Here is a 19,551-nt window from a genome sequence, read left to right as displayed (position 1 = left end):
TTTATATACGTGGGAGGGGGGAACCCCAAAGGCAAACCAAAGTTTCTCTTAGCCGTGTGTGGTGCCCCCCTCCACAGAAACACACCTCATTCATATCGTTGCAGCGCTTATGCGAAGCCCTGCGCCGATAACTTCATCATCACCGTCACCATGTTGTCGTGCTGACGAAACTCTCCCTCGACCTCAACTGGATCAAGAGTTCGAGGGACGTCACCGAGGTGAACGTGTGCAGATCGCGGAGGTCTCGTACATCCGGTACTTGATCGGTTGTATCGCGAAGATGTTCGACTACATCAACCGTGTTGCTTAAAGCTTCCGCTTTCAGTTTACGAGGGTACGTAGACACACTCTCCCCTCTCGTTGCTATGCATCTCCTAGATAGATCTTGCACGATCGTAGGATTTTTTTTGAAATACTACGTTCCCCAACAGTGGTATCAGAGACAGGTCTATGCGTAGATGTTATATGCACGAGTAGAACACAAAGAGTTGTGGGCGATAATAGTCATACTGCTTACCAGCAAGTCATACTTTGATTCGGCGGTATTGTTGGATGAAGCGAGCCAGACCGACTGTAAGTGCATCTAGTGCCACCCCTAGTTGGTTTTGGAGTATTGACGACAAACCTGGTTGAGGGACTAATGTGTTTGTGAGAATTGCAGGATAACACAGGTAGAAGTCCCTCATTGATTCGATTTTCCTACCAGAGATGACCCCTAAAAATGTATGAAGACATTGAAGTCAAAGGCGGTATGTGAAGACATTCACATTGAAGACTATGACAAGAGAAGACATTGCGTGAAGACTATGGAGCGCGAAGACTTAGTTGTTTCGTCGTTCTTTTTCTTCTTTGTTGAGTCATAGGAACCACCGTACTTTTAAGTGGGGTCCAAGTGAACCAGTCAGAATGACTGAAGTGATGCTTAACCAAAATCCTATGTCTTCGAGCGAAGACTATGAGAGCAAATCTTATCCAGAGCTGGATAAGTCAGCTTTGCTTGTAGCCCAAGTAAAGTTGCTGTGTGTGTTTGAAATCTGACCGTTGGAACACGTGTCAGTTCCTTAGTGACCCAGGGTCATTTTAGACAAATCAGGTCGGGTTGCCTAGTGGCTATAAATAGCCCACCCCCTACAACCATAAACGGTTGGCTGCTCAGAGTTAGTGTACGGCTTTTGTCATTTGAGAGCAACCCACCTCGAATCCTTTGAGAGAGAATTCCTTGCGAGGACAAAGCCCTAAACACCCAGAGCCAAAGAGTGTTAGGCATCACTTAAGTCTTCCTGTCTGTGTGATCTGAAGACTTATTACACTTGAGGACTATGAATCCTCCAGCCGGTTAGGCGTCGCGTTCTGAGCATCCAAGAGTCATTGTGGATCGTCGGTGAATGAAGTCTGTGAAGGTTTGGAAGTCTACCTTGAAGACTTACCAGAGTGATTGGGCGAGGACTGGGTGTCCTTAGCTCAAGGGGAATAAGGTGAAGACACAGTCTTCTGAGTTGAATCTTAGCCTCCCTAACCAGACGTACAGTTTTCACTGCAACTCGAACTGGTCCAACAAATCATTGTCTTCAACGAGCCAATGGTTCCATCCTTCCCATCTCTTTATGTGCTGATTGGTCCTGGTGAAGTCATTGCCTGTTTGCATTAGTTATTTGTCTTCACTGTGTGATTGCTTGTTTTGATTGGCTTCATACTATCTTCCATCCCGATCTATGCTGCCTAGCTGCTATTAGTCTTTATGCTTTCATTTCATTGAATACTTGACTATGGCTAGCTTAGTGTAGTCTACCTTCCGCTGCATGGTAATAGGTTTATTTCTATCGTTTGTCTTCGAAACTTCCATGTTTTGAAGACTTTCATAAAAATTGCCTATTCACCCCCCTCTAGTCGATCACTAGCACTTTCAATTGGTATTAGAGCAAGGTACTCCCTTGTTCTGTGTGATTCGGTTTAAACACCTAGAGTTTTAGCTATGTCGACTGCAAGGATAATCTAAGTCTCCGCTGCGTGCCCAGTCTTCGATGGAACTGAATATCCCTACTGTAAGAATAAGATGTGCATGCATCTTGAAGCCATTGATGTCGACCTCTGGTATGTCGTCAAGAATGGCGTCCCCAAGGCTGGTGAAGGTGTCACCGCTACTGATGTCAAGAAGTTCATTCAACTGGACTCCACTACCAAGAACATCATCTGTGGTCATCTGACCAAAGGGCAGTATGGCCGTGTGAGTGCTCTGGAAACATCTAAACTAGTCTGGGACTGGCTCTCCAAGGTCAATGAAGGCGTCTCAACCCAGAGAGATCAAAGAATCAGTGTCCTTCGCAACCTCTTCAACCTATTCAAGAGAAATGACAATGAGAATGTTCAGCTCACGTTTGATCGACTCACTAACATCACAAATGAGCTTCAAGCCCTCGGCGCTACTGAGATCACCAAGCATGAAGTCGTCAAGACACTCCTGAGATCACTTGATAGCTCATTTGACACCCTAGCCCTGATGATTCAAGAACGCCCTGACTTCAAGACACTCGATCCGTGTGACATACTTGAAAGGCTCAACACACATGAGTTTCAGCTTTCTGAGAAAAGAGACATCTACGGTCCCAACTATGGGCGAACTTGTGCTTTGAAGGCAAAATCTATTTCCTCATCTGAAGAAGAATCTGATTGTAGTTCGGATGATCCTGAAGACATTGGAAAGGATCTTGCTATGCTTGTGAAGAAGGTTCAGAAATTCACCAAGAAGAAAGGCTACATAAAGTCCTCATGATCCAGCTCAAGGAATGATGAAGCTTCTGCTCATGACTACAAGAAGAGAACATGTCACAAGTGCAAGAAACCTGGTCACTACATCTCTGAGTGTCCGCAGTGGGACAATGAGAACAACAAGAAGAAGAAGAGCAAGGAATATGATTCTGATGACAAGAAGAAGAAGAAATACTCAAAGTCTTCTTCCAAGTCTTCCTCAAAGTCTTCATCACACAAGAAGAGCTCATCTGGCAAGGCTTGTGCGTTTGTTGGCAAGGAAATGGATTCAGAGGAGGAGTCCGCTTCTGAGGAGGCGGAGGTGGAGTCTGAGGAGGAGTCCGATTCTGGCGTTGCAAGTCTGGCTACAACATACGTTGCCAAGTCCATCTTCAACACTGAAGACAATGACTTAATCACCGACGCCGATGCAAATGACAAGGACAACTCCGCTCCCACCTACTGCTTCATGGCACGTGGTGCCAAGGTAAACACACGCGCTACTCACTATCAAACATCCAGTGAAGATGACTCTGATTGTGGTTCTAAACCCAGCTACAAAACACTTGCTAAAATTGCAACTGAACAACAGAAAGCTATGGAACATATTCAAAAACTGTTAGAAAAAAGCGATGATCTGTTAGACGCTGAAATGACTCGATCTCAGTCCTTAATTGAAGACATAAAAAATCTTCATGTTAAGTATGAGGAACTTGAAAGTCGTCATGAAATGCTCTCAACAACTCATGAAAAGCTTTCCTATGATTATCTTCAAAGGAAGCAAAATCTTGAGGAATTGAGAGTGGCTCATGAAGATCTTCAAAAGGAAAACGAATCACTTCGCACCAAACAGATCAGTTCCGCTCGGGAAGGATTTGAACCACCATGTCTTAAATGCATTGAGCGTGACAATGCTACTTCTGTTGCTGGATGTTCTACTGCTGCTACTATTGCAATATCTTCAACTGTTGATGTGGTAACTAATCCCTCTGCTGAGGATACCACTGCTATTGCTGATGAAAATGCTAGGTTGAAGACATTGCTTGAAACAGGGATGTACAAAAGTCTCAAAGGGCATCAAACACTATGTGATGTCCTCAAAAGGCAGATCCTGAACCGAAACCCTAGGAAAGAGGGTGTTGGGTTCGAAAGGAAAATGAATGCTGATGGCTCTTACTGGAAACCTGAGCAGTACCTGTCGTGGAATTGTCACGGCAGATGTCCTCTTGCAAGGATTTGATCGTGGAGCCATCGCAACTAGGAAGCTTAAAGGGGTTAATCGGGACAAAGGACACGCGAGGTTTATACTAGTTCAGTCCCTTACGGTGAAGGAAGGCCTACGTCTAGTTGGGTTGGAATTGCTTGAGGTTTCGATGACCAGGGAGCAAGATACGCTATGCCCGGTTCTCGATCTCTTGTTTTTTCTCCTTAAGCCGCCAGCTGGTCGTCCCCTTATATACACGGGTCGATGCCCTACGGCTTACAGAGTCCCGGCCGGCTCATAAACAGTGTCCGGCTCGGTGACTAGTTATTTCTACCTTACAATACAAGTCGCGCCCTCATGGCGGTTTATCACCATGGGCCCTAAATCGTCTGTGGGCCTTTAGACCCTTTACTGAACCACCATCTTCACATCTTGGTCTTGGGCTTCAGATGGGCTTCTCTTTGCGTAACCCGGCCCCTCCTGGGCGGCTTACGTAAATAATTATATCCCCAACATTAGGCCCCAGATTGATTTGAACCGGTTCATGTCAATCTTTAAAAACCTTATAAACTAGCCCTTAGTCTTCTGTTTTGCGCGGAAATTCTAACCCGCCGTGACGTCATCATCCGGATCGGGTCAAATCTCTGTGACGTCATCTTCAATAAAATTCATATTTTAATCTGTCATATCCTCCAACGAATCTTTGCCTTTACTGACCATCCCGAGAATCGAGGCGTCGGGGCCGCTGGATAATGATGCTTTGGTCTCCTCGTTTCTTGCGCCGTCTTGGTCGGCCCCTCCTTATAAATAGATGCGACCTAGGCCTTCTCCATTTCCTTCAGTCGTCTTCCTCCTCACACTTCTTCCTTTGCTGCTCAAGCTCCGCCGCCGCCGCCGCCGTCGAACTCCTCGTCTTCCCTGACTCAGGCCGCTGCATCACCCTGATTCCGACCAGAAAACGACGGCGACCCTCCGCAGCTCTTCCGCATCTGTGAGTTCCTCTTTTCCCCTTTCTCAGATCTGTCTTGAAATAGTCTTGAGTTCATCGGTGTTCATCACCGCCCGACGCAGACCTCCATTAATTTCACCTCCAATGCCTTTGTTTAGATTATAGAAACAACATAGAACTGCTGCGGAAAATATTCGTGCTTATCCTGTATAAGAACAGATCTCATTTCCCTTGTTTTGGAAACCCTCCGCGAGTATATGAACTTCTTTGTACTGTTTTTAGGTCTAGAAATATTTTCTTTCTCAGAACCTCGTTTGATCCAAAATAATGATTGCAACTTGTGAAACCTGTTTGTTCCACACTTAACCAAAAAACCGCATCTATTGACTCTGCTTCAGCCATAATAATTCATGTGACCGGTTTAAAATAATACCGGTTGTCCGCACCGCTTGCTTATGGCGACTTAAGAAAACCTTAATCATCTTTAGTACCTGAAGCTGCTAATCATTATCACATAGTTACCTGTATGTCATTAGGCCCCTTCTTAAGCCGCATCTCAGATAACCCAATAATGCTTATTCTCCAGGTTATAATGAACCGGAAAATTTCCTTTGTCTTGCTGTAGGCTTCAATTTACCCAATGGCACCCAAAGCTGTTAAGCCTCCGATTACCTGCAACTGGGTCCCATCCATTGTTACAGAGAGCAAACTGTCCAAGTTTGTAAAGTCTGGCCATCTGCCCAAGAAGGATGTCATGTCTTATCGCGCTCCTGACCCGTCTGAAGAGAAACCTCAACCCAAGGAAGGGGAGGTGATCATTTTCACCGATCACATGAGCCGGGGATTTGCTCCTCCCGGTTCAAAATTCTTTAGAGAAGTTTTGCACTTCTTTGACTTAAGACCTCAAGACATCGAGCCCAATTCGGTGTCAAATATCTGCAACTTTCAAGTTTTCTGTGAGATCTACCTTGGAGAAGAACCCAGCCTACCTTTGTTCAGGGAGTTGTTCTATTTGAACCGGCAGAATGAACGCGCCAACGGACCCAGTCTAGAACTTGGTGGCATCTTGATTCAGGGACGAAGAGACTGCCTTTTCCCTTATGCTGAACTGCCGAGTCATCCAAAGGACTGGAACCAAACATGGTTCTACTGCCAGGACACTTCTCCGGCTGGTGAAAACCCGCTGCCCGGCTTCCGTGCATTGCGCCTTGAACCTACTCACCCGCTGCCGGATAAGTTGACAGCTACTGAACGTCTGCCACTCACCCCCAAAATCAAGAAGATAAAAGCTCTTTTAGGGAACGTCTTAGATGGCACTGACCTGGTCCGAGTCTGGGTTGCTTGGAGAATAATTCCGTTAAGCCGCCGCCCCGGCTTAATGTGTAATTATTCAGGCGAGAAAGATGACCCTCAGCGTTATAGCCTTGACGACCTACCAGATGACGTAGTGGAAGCTACAACTCAGTCCTTGTTGAAGGAGGGCACAGTGAATAGTAACGCCTTCGGCTTACTACCTTTTTTCCAGAAGAACCCGGCCCCTGCAGTAAGTTTCCAGCCGTCGGGTTATTATTATCTCTTTTTTTATCATGTTAGGCTGTATTATTACGCATAACCCATTATAACCTTTTATAGGCAAATGATAACTTCTAGAAAACCCAATATGATCATGAGGCAGCCAAGAAAGCCAGGGCGGCCAAGAGAGCCGAAAAGAAAACCACCAAGCCCACCACCTCAAGGAAGAGGAAGCCAAGCGCCTCTGAGCTGTTTCAGCTTGATGATACTGATGATAATGAGGAAGAGGTAACCTTTGAATTTCCCTTTCTCCTTTATCACTACCTTACTAATACTAACCTTCTTTCAGGAAGACACGGGCAACAGCCAACCTGTCGAGGAAGAGGTAATTATAATCTCCTCCGACTCCGAGCTTCAGCCGCATCAGAAAATTCGAAGAGTAACCCGGAAAGTAAGATTTTCACATCCTTTGGCTTACCAAGATCCTGACTTTCTTTTGAAGCAACAGATTTATGAGAGCCGGAGGCAGACCCGGACCAGCAAAGACGCGGAACTCTCCTCCGGCTTACCTGATGTGACCAGGAAACGCCAGGCTGAGGTTACCTCCGATTCACACCTTCTTTTTCCTTTGGCGGGTTTCATTCATTATCCTCTCAATTATTCTGACTCCAATTATCAGGATATTTCACCTTCCTCCGGTGAGTCTATGCAGTCCAACATGCCAGCCTTCAAAACTGCTCCTGGGTAATATAAACTTGTTGTACCTTATGCCTTTATTTTACTCATACTTTTCGTATTTAACCTGTCTACTTTTTCCGCAGTGTGCAAGTAAAGCCCAGCAAAAGGGCAAAAAAGAATAAGCCGCCCCAAGAGCCGGTTGTGACTGAACCAGAGCTGGGCACAGCTGCTCCTGATGCCCCTACTCACGAGCCGCCGCCTCAACCATCTCATGACGCTCCTATATCTTCCTCTGACCCGCCTACTGAGCAAATCTTCAACAAGTCTGGTAACCCGGAGGCTCCTAGCCCCACCAAAGCAAGTGATCCGGAAGTTGAGATCCTCAAAACTCAGTTTGTTGAACCGGAACAGCCATCTGTACTTGCCAAGTGTTCTAAAGAGGAGTTGGTAGAACGCCGAAAGGCCAAGCTAGACGTCACTGACTATACTCATTTGAGTATCGGAGAGATCGTCTCCAGCTATATCAATCAAGTACATAGCAGCCGTGACCTAGAAATTGACATGGTGAAGCAGATACAGCAGAAATCTGAGGTATGACTTATGCTAGCTTTCTTTAACCATACTTACTGTACCAGCCCCCAAGTCTATTGCTTATAAGTAAATATGCTATAGACTTTTGAAAATTGCCTAGCACTGCTTATCCGGCTTAGGAAAAAGACTTTTAACCCGGTAACACTTGCGATACACATTAGCCCCCAAGTGCTAAACATCTTTGCTTGCAAAGTGTTTGGGACTTTAATTTCCATGAACCGGAGTAGTAATTGAAAATTCTTCAGGATACATTAGCCCCCAAGTGCCAAATACCTTTGCTTGCAAAGTGCTTGGGACTTAATACTATTTACTATAATCTTGAGTGTTATCTGGTGCAATGCAGGTCATGATAAGTCAATTTGAATCGGAAATTGTTGACCTGAAGAACCGCGTGGCAGCCCAGGAGACTGAAACTCAAAAGGCTAACTCCAAATTTGGATTCAGCGTCTCTGAACAAGAGAAGCTGAAGCAAAATTTTGAATCGGAGAAGAAAATTTGGGCTGATGAAAAGGCCGCACTGGTGACCCGGGCCGAGACAGCAGAGGCATCGCTGGCGGAAGCAACGGCCGAACTGTCCGACTTAAAGCGTCAGATATCTCGAATGGTCTCAGCAATCTTTGGTGAGTGACTTACTCAAATCTTAAACACTGCAAAACTCCTTGAATGACCATTTCGGTTGTTTCCTCTGACTCACCTTATGCTTAATAACGCAGGCCCCAGGAGCACAAATCTCAAGCAGAATATGGTGATCAAGCTGAAGGCGGTTTATACTCTGGTGGAACAGCTCTACACCGGGTCACAACATGCCCTGGCCGTTGTGTCTTTATCAAATGATGTTCCCTATCTCCTGCAAGATGTGCTGAAGCGGCTTGCTATGCTACCTCAGCGGATCCAAGAGTTAAGACGAGCATCTGCAAGAGCCGGAGCTATAGCCGCATTGAGCCAGGCCAAGGCGTGGCTTCTAGAATTAGACCCTACTGATATTGCTCTTGGGTATCCAAGTTTAAAGGAAGATGGCACCGTGTTTAATGATAAAGACGTCACCGCCTGTGTGAAAGATATACGTCTGGTGGCTACTCTTATTGGGAACGACACTGACCTCTCCAAGTGTCAGCCGGGTTATGACAAGGAGAATCGGAGAATCCCCACGCCGCATTATGACGATGTCAGCTTGATCCCTCCAACCCGTAAGCACACCTTTGCTCCTGAAGTCGACCCAACCGGTTTAATAGATGATGAAGCTGAGTTTGAGGCCTTGAGTGGCATTGACTGGGCCTCATCATCCTTCCAGGACAAAGCAGCCGGCGGAGAGGCGGAGAAGGATAACCCGGAGGCTTCAAATCAACCCCAAGAGTAGATTATCAGGCGCCACCTGCTTATGTAGTTGTAGAAAAACAATGCCGCATCATTCAGACTCGGAGAGTCTTGTAATAGAGTAAAAAATACCTTGAGTTTTGCTATGCCTTTGCGTATGCTTATGGCCTTTAGTACTTGCATAAGCTGCCGTCACTATATACTTTATATGAATCTTTGCAGAAATACCTTGCCTTGCCATGTAGTGCTTACATCTGTTTTTCCGGCTTATATAAACCAACCCTTGAGGGTAAACTTAACTCCTGAAAATTGGCACATACAAGTTCACCTGGTTCTTAACAACCTGATGTAACTAATATTAATTCTGGAAGATTGTAATGTATTCCATTGTACCTTCAAGAGGGTCACAAGATATCTAATGTTGGCACTTGTAAAATATGATGAACAAAATTCAAGGGTTTCTGATTCGAATACGATCAGTGACTCGTTCCAAAGGGGTTGAGCTAAGATTCGGATACGATCTGTTAGCCCCCAGTGGCTGTGGCGATGCCGATCAAGTGGGTATCGACAGCTATGTTCTCTTTGGTTCGAATACGACCTATGTTTGAACAGGAAGCCCCCAAGTGACCATAAGAGTTGTTTAATGACGCTGATTCGAATACGATCCACGTCAGACCCAAAAGGAGTTAAGCTATGATTCAGATATGATCAAGAAGCCCCCAAGTGGGTTTGGCAGTATGCCGATCAAGTGGGTATCGACAGCTATGTTCTCTTTGGTTCGAATACGACCTATGTTTGAACAGGAAGCCCCCAAGTGATCATGGCTAGATTCAGATATGATCATAAGCCGGACCAAAGGAAAGCCGGATTCAGATATGATTCGCTTCTCCTTGGTCATCTCCACCACCTGACAAGGAAAACACATAAACCTTTTTGGGAGTGGAAAAAAGGACAGAGGTCCGGCTTTATTGCTTTATATAATATACATAATATAAGTATATACACATTAGAGCCGACGGCTCAAGTATAATAAGGCTGAAGATGAGCGATATTCCACGGCCGACGGGTCTCCTCCTTCGACTTACGTGAGTCTTTGTGTTCCCGAACGTCGATAAGGTAGTATGATCCATTGTTCAGATTCTTGCTGACCACAAAGGGTCCTTCCCAAGGAGGGGATAGCTTGTGCATGTTAGATTGATCCTGGATGAATCAGAGCACTAAGTTGCCTTCCTGAAAGGTTCTGGACTTAACCCGGCGGCTGTGGTAGCGGCACAGGTCTTCCTGGTAAATCGCCGAACGGGCTATTGCCAAGTCTCGCTCTTCATCCAACAGGTCAAGTGCATCTTGCCGAGCTTTTTCATTGTCTTCCTCAACATAAGCCGCCACACGGGGTGAATCATGACGGATGTCACTTGGCAGGACCGCCTCTGCTCCATACACCATAAAGAAAGGCGTGTAACCCGTAGATCTATTAGGTGTAGTATTGATGCTCCAGAGTACAAAAGGTAACTCCTCCACCCAACAACCCAGCGTCCGCTGTAAGGGGACCAAGAGCCGGGGCTTGATACCCTTCAAGATTTCTTGATTGGCTCGTTCTGCTTGACCATTTGATTGAGGGTGATCTATAGCTCAAACGTCAAGCCGAATATGCTCTCGTTGACAGAACTCTTCCATAGCTCCTTTGGAAAGGTTAGTACCATTATCAGTTATGATGCTGTGTGGAAAACCAAAGCGAAAAATCACCTTTTTCATAAACTGGACTGCTGTGGCTGCATCACACTCACTCACTGGCTCCACCTCCACCCACTTTGTGAACTTGTCAACCGCCACCAAGAGGTGAGTCTTTTTATCCTTAGATCTTTTGAAAGGCCCGACCATATCAAGCCCCCAGACTGCAAATGGCCAGGTAATTGGAATCATCCTCAATTCTTGAGCCGGCACATGGGCTCATCGTGAGAATTTCTGACATCCGTCACATTTACTGACCAGGTCTTCTGCATCAGCATGAGTTGTCAGCCAATAAAACCCATGACGGAAAGCTTTGGCCACAAGAGATTTTGAGCTGGCGTGATGACCACAATCGCCTTCATGAATCTCACGAAGGATCTCCTGACCCTCTGCAGGTGACACGCAATGTTGAATCGCGCCAGTGACGCTGTAATGATGTAACTCGCCATTGACAATTGTCATGGACTTAGACCGCCGGACGACCTTTCTTGCCAAGGTCTCGTCTTCAGGCTACTCTCCTCGGGTCATGTAAGCCAAATAAGGCACTGTCCAATCCGGGATAATGTGGATAGCCGCCACCAGCTGTGCCTCCGGGTCTGGTATTGCCAGATCTTCTTCTGTAGGTAACTTAACAGAAGGATTATGCAAAACATCAAGAAAGGTGTTAGGCGCACCGGCTTACGCTGAGACCCTAGCCGGCTTAAGGCATCAGCCGCCTCATTCTTTCTTCGATCAATGTGTTCCACTACGTAACCCTTGAAATATCCAGCCACATCATCGACTTCACGACGGTAAGCCGCCATGAGGGGATCTTTAGAGTCCCACTTGCCTGACACCTGTTGAGCCACAAGGTCTGAGTCTCCTAAGCATCTTACCCGGCTCAAGTTCATCTCTTTGGCCATCCGGAGACCATGGAGCAGGGCCTCGTACTTAGCTGCATTGTTAGTGCAAGGAAACATAAGCCGGAGCACACAACAAAATTTGTCACCTCGAGGGGAAGTTAATACAACTCCAGCCCCCGAGCCTTCCAACTGTCTGGACCCATCAAAGTGAATAATCCAATAAGTGTTATCGGGCTTCTCCTCAGGTGCCTGTAGCTCTGTCCAGTCGTTGATGAAATCCACCAAAGCTTGAGACTTAATGGTAGTACCCGGTACGTACTTCAGACCATGAGGCCCGAGCTCGATGGCCCATTTGGCGACTCGTCCTATAGCCTCTTTGTTCTGAATAATGTCTCCCAAGGGGGCAGAACTTACCACAGTGATAGGGTGACCTTGGAAGTACTGCTTTAGCTTCCGGCTTGCCATGAACACCCCGTAAACAAGTTTCTGCCAATGAGGATATCTTTGTTTTGACTCGATGAGTACCTCACTGACATAATAAACCGGTCGTTGAACCGGATGTTCCTTACCAGCCTCCTTGCGCTCTACCACAATTGCCACACTGACGGCTCGTGAATTAGCAGCCACATATAACAGCAAAGGCTCTTTGTCAATGGGAGCCGCAAGAACTGGCGGCTCAGATAACTGCCTCTTCAAATCCTCAAAAGCAGCATTAGCAGCATCACTCCAGACAAAGGTGTCTGCCTTCTTCATTAATTGGTACAGCGGTAGGGCCTTCTCACCTAACCGGCTTATGAACCGGCTTAAAGCGGCAACACGACCCGCCAATCGCTGAACATCATTAATACATGCCGGTTTAGCCAAAGAAGTGATTGCCTTAATCTTCTCCGGATTAGCCTCGATGCCCCTGTTTGAGACCAAGAATCCCAAAAGCTTGCCTGCAGGCACACCAAATACACACTTCTCCGGGTTACGCATCATTTTGTAAACCCGGAGATTGTCAAAGGTTTCTCTGAGATCAGATATCAAGGTTTCCGCCTCTCTGGATTTCACTACTATGTCATCCACATAGGCATGAACATTGAGCCCAATCTGATTGTGGACACAATTCTGTACACACCGTTGATAAGTTGCCTGGGCACTCTTGAGCCCAAAAGGCATAGACACACAGCAGAAGGCTCCAAACGGGGTGATGAAAGCCGTCTTCTCCTGGTCCTTAACTGCCATCTTGATCTGATGATAACCAGAATAAGCATCCAAAAAGCTCAAACGCGCACAACCTGCCATAGCATCAATGATTTGATCAATACGGGGGAGGGCAAAAGGATCAGCCGGACAAGCCTTATTTAAGTCCGTGTAATCCACACACATCCGCCAGGTGCCATTTTTCTTGAGTACGAGTACCGGGTTAGCCAAGCACTCCGGGTGAAAAACTTTGATAATAAACCCAGCCGCCAAGAGCCGGGCGACCTCTTCTCCTATAGCTTTTCGTCGCTCTTCATTGAATCGCCGCAGAAACTGCCTGACCGGCTTATACTTCGGATCAATATTAAGAGTGTGCTCAGCGAGTCCTCTCGGTACACCTGGCATGTCAGAAGGTTTCCATGCAAAGATTTCCCGGTTCTCACGGATGAACTCGATGAGCGCGCTTTCCTATTTAGGATCCAAGTTGGCACTGATGCTGAATTGCTTAGATGAATCGCCCGGAGTAAAATCAACAAGCTTAGTCTCTATAGCCGATTTAAACTTCATGGCCGGGTCATGCTCCGTAGTCGGCTTCTTGAGAGAAGTCATATCCGCCGGGTCAACGTTATCTTGATAAAATTTGAGCTCCTCTGCTGCACAGACAGACTCAGCGTAAGCCGCATCGCCTTCTTCACACTCCAGGGCCACCTTTCGGCTTCCATGCACAGTGATGGTACCCTTGTAACCCGGCATCTTGAGCTGTAGATAAACATAACACGACCGTGCCATGAACTTGGCATAGGCCGGCCGCCCGAACAAAGCGTGATGTGGACTCTTGATTTTGACCACTTCAAAAGTTAACTTTTCCGCCCTAGAATCATGCTCGTCTTCGAAGGCCACCTCTAGCTCAATCTTGCCCACAGGATACGCCGACTTACCGGGCACCACTCCATGGAAGACGGTGTTGGAAGTCTTTTAATTCTTGCCAGTTAAGCCCATGCGCCGAAAGGTCTCGTAATAGAGGATGTTGATGCTGCTACCTCCATCCATGAGCACCTTAGTAAATTTATACCCACCAACCTGCGGTGCCACCACTAGGGCCAGTTGACCCGGATTATCAACCCGGGGAGGGTGATCCTCCCTGCTCCAGACAATAGGCTGTTCCGACCACCTCAAGTAACGAGGGGCAGCCGGTTCAACAGAATTCACAGCCCTCTTATGAACTTTTTGATCACGTTTACACAAACTTGTGGTGAATACATGATACTTCCCACTGTTTAACTGTTTTGGATGGCTTTGATAACTGGACTGCTGCTGCTGCTGACCTCCTTGACCAGACTGCTGTTGATTATAACCACCCTGGTTTCCCTGAAAACCGGATCCTAAACCACCGCCCGGGCCATGAAAGCCGCCGTCTCCTGAGCCGCCGCTTGGGCCTTGATTGCCATCAAACGTATTAGAATTCTTGAAAGCTTTCATGATTGCGCAATCCTTCCATAAATGAGTCGCTGGTCGTTCCCGGGTGCCGTGTTTCGGGCAGGGCTCATTGAGTAGTTGCTCAAGAGACGGTCCTGACCCACCAATCCGGGGTGGCTTCCCTTTGCGCTTCTGATTGTTACCCTGTGCATTGGCCACAAATTCTGGGTTACCGTCCGCCCTACGCTTATTGCCTCCTTGACTTGCCGGGTTATGCTGCTGACCCTTTCCATTATCGTTCTTCTTTCCCTTCCCCGTCTTTTCATCATCAGACGCGGGGTCCTTGGTACTATCAGAATCGGCATACTTGACTAAAGCCGCCATCAGCGTCCCCATATCGTTGCAATCACGCTTAAGGCGCCCCAGCTTCTGTCTCAGAGGCTCAAAGCGGCAATTCTTCTCCAGCATGAGAACTGCTGAGCCGGCATCCATTTTATCAGACGAATGTATTATATCTTTGACCCGGCGCACCCAATGAGTCGTAGATTCACCTTCTTCCTGCTTACAATTTGTCAGATCCACAATTGACATAGACTGCTTGCAAGTATCCTTGAAGTTCTGGATGAAACGGGCCTTTAGCTCCGCCCATGAACTAATGGAGTTGGGTGGCAAACCCTTTAACCAAGAACGGGCCGTTCCGTCCAACATCATGGTGAAATATTTAGCCATCGCTTCATCACTAACCTCCAGCGGCTCCATAGCCATCTCGTAACTTTCAATCCACGCCCCAGGCTGTAAATCGGCCGTATAATTTGGCACCTTCCGAGGTCCCTTGAAATCCTTGGGCAGACGTACATTACGTAGAGCCGGTACCAGACAAGGAACTCCTCCGGTTCTAGTAGCAACTCCCGCCTCAACGGAAGTCGTCGGGTAAGCCGGTGAGTTCTATTGGGCTGCTAGCTGAGCCGCTAGCTGAGCCGCCCGCTCGTCCTCCTGACGTATCCGATCCTGAACCGGGTTATACCCGCCGGGCTGGTTCCGGCGCTGAGCGTTACTTGACAAGGCCTCTGACTCCATGTGTCTACTGTAACTCGGGCTCGATTTTGACGAGGCGGGGCTAACCAGGGCGGAGGAGTCGAGTGAATCCTATCCCAGCTGTAGGAGTAGGTCTCTTGCTGAGCCAGGGCTGTTTGGACAAGTTCTCTGATCTTCCGGGTTTCCACCGCTGTCGGATCATCCCCATCTACTGGGAGAGTTGCCAAACGTGCTGATGCTGCGATTAAGTTCTCCATGGGGTTGGAGAAGTGACCCTGTGGTATTGGTACGTAATTGGGCGGTGCCATATTGCCGTGAGGAGGTGCCATCCCCTGAGGCTGGACTGGACCTCCCGCTCAGGATGTAATAAGCTGATTTGCACCTGGCGGGTTACTTAGGCCGGCCCCGGGTGTAGGAAAGAGATTCCGAGGATCATAATTCTAAGGTAAACGGGACTGAGTTTTCTGATGTCTCCTCCTCATTACCTCATTAGATGCGTTTAAGCTCAACGTGAGCTGCAAGGCCTCTGCCTGAAGTTGCTGCGCCCGTACGTCCAAAGCCGCCCGCTCTGCTGCTAATCTAGCGTCCTCAGCTGCTAAGGTTTCCTTGACTCGGGCGATCTCGTCGCGAACCTGTGCCACCTCTGCCTCATTCTTAGATTGGTTCACAGGGATGACTGTAACAGTTAACAAAGTCGTAAGCTTATCCATGAGATCCATCAGCACCTGAGCCGGTGAGCGCACGGGGCCTCCTGCCCCAGCTGCGCCTAACCCGGACATTACCGCCGCTGAGGCCATAGAATTTTGGCCGGGTTGAGTACCAGCCATGAAGACTCCTGCCCAGTTTGGCGACTCTGAGAGGTCCGGAATAGTGCTGCCATCGGAACAGCCCCCAAGCACACCATCTTGAACTTGATACAGCGAATCTGTTGAGCCGGCGGATGAATCAGCGTCAGAGAGGATGGCCGGCTCACCATCACCTTCAGATCCTTCAGGAAGTTCACCTCCATGGATGCAACCCACAAAGGCATGCTTCACGACGTGTTGAGCTCGGGCAGGTTTCGCACGCTGAACCGTCTCGACGAGGTCGGTGCAGCTGTTCGGCTCAGGGCCCGGCTCACCAATCCGGCCGATGAAGACGTGAATTCTGCCAAAGGGGACCCGGTAGCCGTACTCAATTGAGCCGGCGTCGGGGCCCCAGCCTTCGTCGTCGATGTAGATCTTGCCGCGACGACTCTTGGTCATCCGGCCAACTGCGTATCCCTTGAGCCCTTCGAAGCTGCCCTTCAAGAACTCAAATCCACCATGCGCTGGCCCCACGGTGGGCGCCAACTATCGTGGAATTGTCACGGCAGATGTCCTCTTGCAAGGACTTGATCGTGGAGCCATCGCAACTAGGAAGCTTAAAGGGGTTAATCGGGACAAAGGACACGCGAGGTTTATACTAGTTCAGCCCCTTACGGTGAAGGAAGGCCTACGTCTAGTTGGGTTGGAATAGCTTAAGGTTTCGATGACCAGGGAGCGAGATACGCTATGCCCGGTTCTCGATCTCTTGTTTTTTCTCCTTAAGCCGCCAGCGGGTCGTCCCCTTATATACACGGGCCGACGCCCTACGGCTTACAGAGTCCCGGCCGGCTCATAAACAGTGTTCGGCTCGGTGACTAGTTATTTCTACCTTACAATACAAGTCGCGCCCTCATGGCGGTTTATCACCATGGGCCCTAAATCGTCTGTGGGCCTTTAGACCCTTTATTGAACCGCCATCTTCACATCTTGGTCTTGGGCTTCAGATGGGCTTCTCTTTGCGTAACCCGGCCCCTCCTGGGCGGCTTACGTAAATAATTATATCCCCAACAGTACCCCAAAACCACATGGGTTGCTGCAAAGGAACCTTCAGTGGATCCATCCACCCTACCTGGCTTCACTTGTGCTAATCCCATTGTTATTGATGAATCCTTTGATGAAAACTATAAACTGTTTAAGAATCAGAATGGTGAAGTGTTTGCCAGGTATATTGGTACTAACTGCAGGAATGGGCCACCTATGAAGAAAGTCTGGGTGCCGAAAAAGTGTTTGGAGAATCTTCCTGTGAATGTCGTCATGACACCACAAGTGAAGAAGACAAACCCCAGACCACAGGCTTCATATGGTCCAAAGGCTTCATACAGACAAAGGACTCACCTGAGTCGCACTAACGCAAATGTTTTGCAGGGAAACCATACTCAGACCTATGCATATGAGCGTGTTTCATCAAACCGCCATGTTCATAAGACCAAGAACTACTCTGCTTATTCTTATGAGTACTATTGTCCACCTGCAATACTATTTGCTAGGGCCCCAAAGCCAAAGTTCTCATATGCTGCACTTAGACTCATTGCTTCGAAGCCACCCTTGAAGATGTGGGTGGCTAAGAAAGCTTAACTCTCTTTTGCAGGGAAAGGTCTCCAGCCAAAAATCAAATGCGTCTAAAGCTATTGTTGGGGACCTTAAACATCTTGTAGGGCACAAGATCAAATGCCCAAATGGTCTTATTATGTATTTTGTTCCTGAGTCGCTTGCTACTTGCCCTATCAGTCCTAACCTCGATCTAAGCTTTCATAATCCACTTGCTCGTCAAATGTTTATGCTTCACAATTCTCTTCGTGAAGCCTATCCCCCTAACTGCACTGTAGGGTATGACACCAGCTGCTTCAAAATGGATTATTGATAGTGGGTGTACTAATCACATGATTGGCAAGCGAAGTCTTCTCATGGACTCAACCTTACGTCCATCTGACAAGAGTCACATCACATTTGCTGATAATGGTAAAAGCAAGGTATTGGGTCTAGGTAGAGTTGCAATCTCAAGGGATCAACACATGGATAAAGTGATGCTTGTTGAATCCCTTGGTTTCAACTTAATGTCTATCTCAATGCTTTGCGATTTAAACATGATTGTGATATTTGGAAAATATCGTTGCCTTGTTCAAATGGAATCTGACAAGTCTCTAGTATTTGAAGGGTATCGGAAAGATGATTCGTATGTGGTAGATTTCTCAGCAGGACCACAGCTTGCCGTATGTCTTCTTGCAAAAGCTTCAGAATGCTGGCTCTGGCATCACAGGCTAGGGCATGCTGGCATGAGGAACTTGCACACTCTTGCAAAGAAGAAGCATGTCATAGGCATCGAGGGTGTCAAGTTCAATAAGGATCACCTATGCGGTGCCTGTGAAGCTGGAAAGATGACGAGGGCCAAGCATCCCTCAAAGACAATCATGACAATGACTCAACCCTTCGAACTGCTACACATGGATCTCTTCGGTCCCACTGACTGCTCAACTCTTACTACTACTGCTTGTCTCTATGGCTTCGTCATTGTTGATGATTATTCAAGATATACATGGGTGCATATAATCCTCTACAAGACTGAAGTGCAGGATGTCTTCAGACGCTTCGCCAATCGAGCCATGAACAACTATGGCGTCAAGATCAAGCACATCAGAAGTGACAATGGCACTGAATTCAAGAACACCGGCCTCGACACTTATCTTGATACCTTGGGCATCACTCATGAATTCTCAGCTCCGTACACTCCGCAGCAGAATGGCGCCGTGGAACGCAAGAATAGAACACTTATTGAGATGGCCCGGACGATGCTCGACAAATACAAGACTCCAAGAAAGTTCTGGCCTGAAGCCATTGATACTGCATGCCATATCATCAACCGTGTTTATCTTCACAAGCTTCTGAACAAAACATCCTATGAGCTCCTCACTGGTAAGAAGCCAAATGTCATTTACTTCAGAGTATTCGGTGCTAGGTGCTAGATCAAGGATCCACATCACACTTCAAAATTTGCACCGAAAGCACATGAATGTTTTATGCTTGGATACGGAAATGACTCGCACTCCTACAGAGTCTTCAACCTCTTTCACTATAAAGTGGTTGAAACTGTGGATGTGCGGTTCGATGAGACTAACGGCTCGCAAAGAGAGCACCTGCCAAATGTGCTAGATGAAGTTCCATCCAGTGAAACCATCAAGCTTATGGGAACTGGAGAAATCATACCGTCTGAAGCTCAGCCTGAAGAGGAAATCATCATCTCTGCACCTAATCAACCCGCAGACAATGCTCAGCCTGAAGGCAATCCTTCTAACGATGACAATGATCAGCAAGAGCAAAATCTTCGTCCTGTTCATCCTCGTGTTGCAAATGAAGTACAGATTGAGAGAACAATTGACATCATCAATGCACCTGGTCCACTCACTCGTTCAAGGGCAACACAACTAGCAAATTTTTGTGGACACTTCGCATTTGTCTCAATATCTGAACCCAAGAAAGTTGATGAAGCCTTTATGGAACCTGAATGGATTC

Source organism: Triticum urartu, chromosome 4A, assembly GCF_056163025.1.
Source record: "Triticum urartu cultivar PI428250 chromosome 4A, HENAU_Tu73, whole genome shotgun sequence".
NCBI lineage: Eukaryota > Viridiplantae > Streptophyta > Magnoliopsida > Poales > Poaceae > Triticum > Triticum urartu.
This window is presented reverse-complemented; position numbering follows the sequence as displayed.